The sequence below is a fragment of the Triticum aestivum genome, chromosome 2D, assembly GCF_018294505.1.
Source record: "Triticum aestivum cultivar Chinese Spring chromosome 2D, IWGSC CS RefSeq v2.1, whole genome shotgun sequence".
Lineage (NCBI taxonomy): Eukaryota > Viridiplantae > Streptophyta > Magnoliopsida > Poales > Poaceae > Triticum > Triticum aestivum.
In genome coordinates this window covers 559070934-559079143 of record NC_057799.1, presented here as the reverse complement: position 1 = coordinate 559079143, position 8210 = coordinate 559070934, and positions in this window count along the sequence as shown.

Genomic DNA, 8210 nt, shown 5'->3' with positions numbered 1-8210 from the left:
AGATGACACCAGCTCCGTGCTCGGCTCGCTCGTGTCCAGGGGCCTCCAATCTGTTACGTCCCTACTGGCAGACGCCCTCGGTCAAGTCACGCATCGTCCGCCCGAACCAGTAGCTACCGGGGGCGTGGCCTTGCCCAGGGGCGCGGCCTCGTCGAGGGGGCTTGGCATCCGCACTGGTTTGGTAGTTGGGAGCGGCAGCTGCTGCAGATGCCGATGTGGCCCGGGGGAATGCCGGTGGACGTTGTGGTGGTGCAGGACGGAAGTGGGAACCACACGATGATTCAGGTGGCCCTAGACACGGCACCGTCGGAGCTTTGGGATGCCCTGTACGTGATCTAGGTGAAGAGAGACATGTACAGGGGTGATGTCTACTACGGAACCTTCTTTTTGTAGACGTTGTTGGGCCTCCAAGTGCAGAGCTTTGTAGGACAGTAGCAATTTTTCCTCAAGTGGATGACCTAAGATTTATCAATCCGTGGGAGGCGTAGGATGAAGATGGTCTCTCTCAAACAAACCTGCAACCAAATAACAAAGAGTCTCTTGTGTCACCAACACACCCAATACAATGATAAATTGTATAGGTGCACTAGTTCGGCGAAGAGATGGTGATAAAAGTGCAATATGGATGGTAGATATATATTTTTGTAATCTGAAAATATAAAAACAGCAAGGTAACTAGTAACAAAAGTGAGCGAAAATGGTATCGCAATGCTTGGAAACATGGCCTAGGGTTCATACTTTCACTAGTGCAAGTTCTCTCAACAATGATAACATAATTAGATCATATAACAATCCTTCAATGTGCAACAAAGAGTCACTCCAAAGTCACTAATAGCGGAGAACAAACAAAGAGATTATTGTCGGGTACGAAACCACCTCAAAGTTATTCTTTCTGATCGATCTATTGGGCTATTCCTATAAGTGTCACAAACAGCCCTAGAGTTCGTACTAAAATAACACCTTAAGATACACATCACCCAAAACCCTAATGTCACCTAGATACTCCAATGTCACCACAAGTATCCATGGGTTTGATTATACGATATGCATCACACAATCTCAGATTCATCTATTCAAACCAACACAAAGAATTTCAAAGAGTGCCCCAAAGTTTCTACCGGAGAGTCAAGACGAAAACGTGTGCCAACCCCTATGCATAAGTTCACAAGGTCACAGAACCCGCAAGTTGATCACCAAAACATACGTCAAGTGGATCACGTGAATATCCCATTATCACCACAGATAAGCACATGCACGACATACATCAAGTGTTCTCAAATCCTTAAAGACTCAATCCGATAAGATAACTTCAAAGGGAAAACTCAATCCATTACAAGAAGGTAGAGGGGGAGAAACATCATAAGATCCAACTAGAATAGCAAAGCTCGCGGTATATCAAGATTGTGCCAAATCAAGAACACGAGAGAGAGAGAGATCAAACACATAGCTACTGGTACATACCCTCAGCCCCGAGGGTGAACTACTCCATCCTCGTCATGGAGAGCGTCGGGATGATGAAGATGGCCACCGATGATGATTTCCCCCTCCGGCAGGGTGCCGGAACAGGGCCCCGATTGGTTTTTGGTGGCTATAGAGGCTTGCGGCGGTGGAACTCCCGATCTAGGTTCTGTTCTGAAAGTTTGGGGATATATAAGAGGTGTTAGCATCGAGAACAAGTCAGGGAGACCGACCTTGTGGTGGCCACGGGACTCCTCTGGTGTATCTCCGGCACTCCGTAGGCTTATTTTGGTCCAAAAATAATCATCAGAAAGTTTCAGATCAATTGGACTCCGTTTGATATTCTTTTTCTGTAAAACTCTAAAACAAGGAAAAACAGAAATTGGCACTAGGCTTCAGGTTAATAGGTTAGTCCCAAAAATCATATAAAATAGCGTATAAATGCATATAAGACATCCAAGATAGATAATATAATAGCATGGAACAATAAAAATATATAGATACGTTGGAGACGTATCAAGGGGGGCGGTGGAGGTGAAGAAGGAGAAGTGACACGTGATGATGGTCGGCGATGGCATGAGCACGACACTCATCTCTGGCAGCCTTAACTACATGGACGGGTACGAGACCTTCCACAGCGCCACCGTCGGTGAGTGTTACAATGTAGTCAAATTTCACGTTATCATGCAACATGCACTCGATGCATGACATATCACTTCTGAACTGAATTTGTTATAATTCGGATGTGACGCACTAGTTAGCTAGCACAAACCTGAGATCTTAACTCTCATGACCACCTCGACAAGATGCATACACGTGTTTATGTAGCATGGTCAATGAGTCATCATTCATACCATCCATGCGGCCTGCGGCATACGATTCTGATATGGTGCATATCGATAGAGCCGGTCTATACCATTTTGGGGCCCGGGGCGATGTAAAATAATTATTTTTCGTACTGAACTTTTATACTTATTTTAAACTAAGTGCACCGTATTATAATTTTAATTAATATAATTTTCTATTACTCAATTACATAAGAATATTTTTTAAATAATATATTTATTATTACACAATTGTAATGTATATCAATAAATTTTTTGGTTCTACAAAATTTAAAATGTATTTTTTTTGTTAAAAAACATTCATATTAATTTTCTAACACTGCATAAACTATATAGTGTATACACATATATTTGCATATCTATGTATTTGTTCATATATCTTTAATATTATTGAATAACATGGTAGATATTTATAAATCATACATACGAACAAATATTTTTATAGTGGTTTCTAGTATACATTAGACAACCATATTAATAAACCTTTTAGGATATAACAAATGTGACTTACAAGTTGGGTTCAGTAATAGAATCATCGAAAACCAAAATGTTGATTGCACTTTTGCGCAAGATTTGGTTATGTGACATGCTCATCTAGATTCACTTGGCTTGATTTGGTGCAAATAAGATTTCCAACCAGTTTCTCAAATGAAAAATTGTGCATTGGTTTAAAAATTCAAAGCATGTTATCATAAATTTCATTATGATACTAAGACATTCATCATAAAGGGAGACTAACATATTTAAACTCAACTTCACTAGTCAGATTGGTTTGCCTCTGAATTGTATGAACTATTAATACGTGTTGTGTATTTGTGCTCCTTCAAATTAAGGCTCTATTTTATGTATTTAATAATCTTTCAGATGTATTGTATAATTCTATAGTGTTTACTAGTTTAATTTGTGTTGGGCCCTTCCCTCTTGGGGCCTGGCGACCTTTTGCTCGGCCTATGGGACATGTCGGCATGTCAACCGACGTAGTAGCACAACTTTGTGTTGCTCTGTGTGTGTGTGTTGTTGTAGCGTAGTTCACCTTGTGAGATGTTCCAGAAATTCCTTGTTGCAGTGATCGCGCCCGGTGGCAACTCTTTTTTTGTGAACCATGCAGGAGGACTGCATGTATTATATTAAAGAGAGAAGAAGAAATACACGACCAACGTCCATCAGAGTTACAAGAAGGACAACCTAAACTTCAGCAAAACAAAAAGACCCAAAGCCCTGACCACCATAACTGTCTACAAAAACAGCAAACAAAACAAAACTAATGTAATACAAAACGACCTAGACTTGCTTCTTCCCAATGCATTGAAGGAAATATGCCCTAGAGGCAATGATAAAGTTATTATTTATTTCCTTATATCATGATAAATGTTTATTATTCATGCTAGAATTGTATTAACCGGAACATAATACTTGTGTGAATACATAGACAAACAAAGTGTCACTAGTATGCCTCTACTTGACTAGCTCGTTGATCGAAGATGGTTATGTTTCCTAACCATGGACAAAGAGTTGTTATTTGATTAACGGGATCACATCATTAGGAGAATGATGTGATTGACTTGACCCATTCCGTTAGCTTAGCACTCGATCGTTTAGTATGTTGCCACTGCTTTCTTCATGACTTATACATGTTCCTATGACTATGAGATTATGCAACTCCCGTTTACCGGAGGAACACTTTGTGTGCTACCAAACGTCACAACGTAATTGGGTGATTATAAAGGTGCTCTACAGGTGTCTCCGAAGGTTCTTGTTGGGTTGGCGTATTTCGAGATTAGGATTTGTCACTCCGATTGTCGGAGAGGTATCTCTGGGCCCACTCAGTAATGCACATCACTATAAGCCTTGCAAGCATTGCAACTAATGAGTTAGTTGCGGGATGATGTATTACGGAACGAGTAAAGAGACTTGCCGGTAACGAGATTGAACTAGGTATTGAGATACCGACGATCGAATCTCGGGCAAGTAACATACCGATGACAAAGGGAACAACGTATGTTGTTATGCGGTCTGACCGATAAAGATCTTCGTAGAATATGTGGGACCCAATATGAGCATCCAGGTTCCGCTATTGGTTATTGACCGGAGACGTGTCTCGGTCATGTCTACATAGTTCTCGAACCCGTAGGGTCCGCACGCTTAAAGTTTCGATGACAGTTATATTATGAGTTTATATGTTTTGATGTACTGAAGGTTGTTCGGAGTCTCGGATGTGATCACAGACATGACGAGGAGTCTCGAAATGGCCGAGACATGAAGATTGATATATTGGAAGCCTATATTTGGATATCAGAAGTGTTCCGGGTGAAATCGGGATTTTACCGGAGTACCGGGGGTTACCGGAACCCTCCCGGGGGTTTAATGGGCCATAGTGGGCCTTAGTGGAGAAGAGGAGAGGCGGCTAGGGCAGGGCCGTGCGCCCCTCCCCCTCTAGTCCCAATAGGACAAGGAGATGGGGGCGGCGCCCCCCTTTCCTTCCTCTCTCCCTCCTCTCTCCCCCTTCTCCTAATCCAACAAGGAAGGGAGGGAGTCCTACTCCCACCGGGAGTAGGACTCCTCCTGGCCGGCCGCACCTCCCCCCCTTGCTCCTTTATATACGGGGGCAGGGGGCACCCCAAAGACACAACAATTGATTTGATCTTTTAGCCGTGTGCGGTGCCCCCTCCACCATAGTCCACCTCGATAATACTGTAACGGTGCTTAGGCGAAGCCCTGCGTCGGTAGAACATCATCATCGTCACCACGCCGTCGTGCTGACGAAACTCTCCCTCAACACTCGGCTGGATTGGAGTTCGAGGGACGTCATCGGGCTGAACGTGTGCTGAACTCGGAGGTGCCGTGCGTTTGGTACTTGATCGGTCGGATCGTGAAGACGTACGACTACATCAACCGCGTTGTGCTAACGCTTCCGCTTTCGGTCTACGAGGGTAGGTGGACAACACTCTCCCCTCTCGTTGCTATGCATCACCATGATCTTGCGTGTGCGTAGGAATTTTTTTGAAATTACCACGTTCCCCAACAGTGGCATCCGAGCCAGGTTTTATGCGTAGATGTCATATGCACGAGTAGAACACAAGTGAGTTGTGGGTGATATAAGTCATACTGCTTACCAGCATGTCATACTTTGTTCGGCGGTGTCGTGGAATTGTCACGGCAGATGTCCTTAGTGTCAGGACTTAGTCGCGAGGCCAGCGCATCTATGTGGTAGCTTGAGAGGGGTTGGGCGGAATCGAGAGACGCAACGCAAGACAAGGATTTAGACAGCTTAGGGCCCCGGGAAACATCATCTGGTAATAGCCCTACATGCTGTTTGTGGCTAGGTCTCATTATGCTCATGAGAGAGTCGGCGCATAAGCCGGCTCCCCCTTTGTGTCTAGCCCTAGAGATTGTTTATTGTTGCTTGTCCCTCTTGGGGAGCCCTGCCCCTCCTTATATAAGTTAGAGGGGCGGGTTACATGTGGAGTCCTAATAGGTCTAGGACTAGTCTATCTTTTCTTACAAGTTGAATACAAGTCCGGGTCTTGCTTCCTCGTAAAGGAAATATTCGTCATCCCTTTCTCCTTGAGCCGGCCCACCAGAGTATAAGCCAGCCTGCTGGGCCTTGGGCCTTGTCGTCCGTCTGATCCGCCCGCCGGGTCTCCAGTGAGTCACAATGTCCAGGCGGTTACCTGTGAATCGCCATGTTCGGGCGGATCACCAGTGAGTCGCCAAGCTCTAGCCAGGCTCATGAGTCGCCAATCCTCCGTCGGGTTACGGTGAAGCGTCAAGTCCGGCCGGGCCATACTCCCGGCCGGGTCATACTCCCGGCCGGGTCATACTCCCGGCCGGGTCATACCGCGGGGTATATCCCCGACATTAGCCCCCAGTTTAATTTGGATTTATCCATGTTAAACTGATCCTATAAAATAAACACAAGAACAAACTTGATAAGTTGTGCTCCGGTTAAATATTTTCCTGAACCGGCACCTGATCATCTTTAAGTCCTTGTCATTTCCTCCTGGATGCATACTCAAGATCTTATAGCAAATCTCTTTTAACAGATATGTCCAAACCTTGCCAATGCAAAAAATCCAGGCACTTCTTCTAAAAAAATCCGGGTCAATAGGCCAGCTTCGTAACCAATTTGCTGACATTGGCTCTTGTAGAGAAATATTATAAGAAATAATCCATTTGAGTCGGTTTCCAAAACTCCGGCTTAATAAACATCTTAGACTCAAGATTCATCTGGTGATGCGCCAGTTTAAAGATGTAGAGGCTGGCTAGTTATAATTGCTAAAATTACCGGCTTGTAAATATTGATAACACCGGGTCATAACTATTGCCGACGCCGGGTTATTATTATTGGTGACACCGGGTCATGATTGTTGCAAACACCGGGTCAATCTGGTCTGCTCCAAACTGAGAATTTGAAGATTTTTTCTCCCTTATATGCATATCACCTGTAGCCCCCAAGTCTTAAGAGGAGAACATAGCGATAACTTAAGACTTGCTTCAATATAAGTGTTGCAACCTTGAAGAAAACCGGGTTATTCATCTCAATCATTAGTCATAAACTGAATATTCCACATATGTAGCCCCCAAGTGCCGGGTTGTCATGCTTGCAGCAACCTAGGACTTGTAATTGCCTTATGCTCATAAAAACTTCAACCAGTGTAGCCCCCAAGGGCCGGGTAATTATGCAATAATGAGCAGGGACTTTGTAAATATAATCATGTAAACTGGACCAGCAATGTGTAGCCCCCAAGGGCCGGGTCATTTAGAATGTGATGAGTCGGGTCTTCAATAAGTTGAGCAAACAATGACTTTGCATTAGCCCCCAAGTGCCATGGTACATGCTGGCAGTAACATGGGACTTGCACATTCGATGTAATATCAATTTGAATAATGTAGCCCCCAAGTGCCGGGTCGTAAGCCTGCAGCAACTCGGGACTATTCCTTCCATTGTAGAATAAATCATATCCATTGATAAAATAATAGCCATTGTGCCAAAGCGACTTTGAATACCTCATCTGTTGATAAGTAAACCCGGAGTTTAAATACCCGGCGGCTCTTGGCCGATAGCAATTTAATATGCCTCCATTGTAAGCCGGAATTTTTATAACCCGGCGGCTTATAGCCTTTGAGAAAATCAAGAATTGATAACCCTTTTGAGACACCAATTTCCATCTATGATGACGGGCTTGAATTTAATCATTTATGTAAGTCATAGCTCTGTAAATCCTGCACAGAGTTTAAACAACATATGCCCTGGCGACTTAACGTCAAAAGCCAGGGCGGGTAACCACCCAAATGTAGTCTTATCCTGCACACAAGTAGATCACAAGATCCCTTGGCGGTTTACCGCAGGGCGGGTCACAATATCTCACATATAACCACTGTGATATTGAATTTGTACCGCCGGTTTACATGACCTGTGCAGTAAGGGTGATAACTCAATCTTTAGAAGCCAACGCTTCCAAATAGATGATGATTGTCATAAGCTGGCGATTTATCATTGAAAATCAAAAGAACTTCAAATAAAATCCAAAAAATTGTTTGCAAAAAGAGACTTCAAAAATTTTGAGGCTTCTGATTCGAATACGATCAGAAAACCGTCCCAAAGGGGTTAATCTAAGATTCGAATACGATCATATAGCCCCCAGTGGCTTTGGCGTTGCCGATCAAGAGGGTACCGACAGCTATGTTCTCTTTGGTTCGCATACGACCTATGTTTGAACAGGAAGCCCCCAAATGACCTTGAGAGTTGTTTAACGACGCTGATTCGAATACGATCCACGTCGGTTCCCAAAAGGGGTTGAGCTATGATTCGAATACGATCAAGAAGCCCCCTAGTGAGCTCGGCAGTGTGCCGATCAAGAGGGTACCGACAGCTATGTTCTCTTTGGTTCGAATACGACCTATGTT